Genomic DNA, 1,099 nt, shown 5'->3' with positions numbered 1-1,099 from the left:
CATGTTGGAACTCAATTCTCCTAGGGAGGTGTTTAGTTGCTCCCAATAGTTTTGTGGAGGAAAGTGCATCCCTTGAGGCATCTCAGGGATCTCATGAGGAGGAATTTCCTCATGCTTGCTCCATCCTTTTCTTAGTGATGGGCTTGTCCTCATCAATGGGGGTGTCTCCCTCTATGTCAACTCTAAGTTTGGTGTTGGGAGGTTCCAACATTGCTCTGAGTATTTCTGAGGCTCCATGAGAGCCCTCTGTCAAGCTACTGACATTAAAGAAGCGCTTGTTGGGAGGCAACCCAATGTTATATTTTATCTATTTTCCTTTGTTATTTTATGTTCTTTTGTAGGTTGATGATCATGAGAAGTCACAAAATCAATTGAAAAAGAAAAAACAGAATGAAAAAACAGAAAGAAAAACAGCACACCCTGGAGGAGAGCGTGCTGGCGTTTAAACGCCAGTAAGGCTAGCTGTTGGGCATTTAACGCCCAGTCTGGCACCATTCTGGGTGTTTAACGCCAGAAAGGGGCACCAGACTCGCGTTAAACGCCAGAAAAGGGCAAGCATTCGGTGTTAAACGCCAGAAATGGGCACCAGCCCGGCGTTTAACGCCAGAATTGGCTCAAAACACATTTTTGCTTGCCACTTGGTGCAGGGATGACTTTTCCTTGACACCTCAGGATCTGTGGACCCCACAGGATCCCCACTACCCCACCACTCTCTCTCTTCTTCACCCATTCACCAATCACCTCAACACCTCTTCCCCAAAAACCCTTCACCTATCAAATCCCATCTTTCTCTTCACCACTCACATCCATCCTTCATAAAACCCCACCTACCTAACCCTCCTTCACTCCTTCATTTTCACACAACCTAAACACCACTTCTCCCCCTTTTTGGCCGAACACAAAGCAAACCCACCCATACATGACCAAACCATGAGCCTCCCCCCACTCCTATATAAACCCATCTTCACTCCTTCATTTTCACACAACCAAACCACCACTTCTCCCCCTTTTTTGGCCGACACAAAGCCATTCCCTTCTTCCTCATTTCTTCTTCTTCTACTCTCTTCTTTCTTCTTTTGCTCGAGGACGAGCAAACCTT

This window comes from Arachis duranensis, chromosome 9 (assembly GCF_000817695.3).
Source record: "Arachis duranensis cultivar V14167 chromosome 9, aradu.V14167.gnm2.J7QH, whole genome shotgun sequence".
Lineage (NCBI taxonomy): Eukaryota > Viridiplantae > Streptophyta > Magnoliopsida > Fabales > Fabaceae > Arachis > Arachis duranensis.
Note: the sequence above shows the minus strand (reverse complement) of the source record.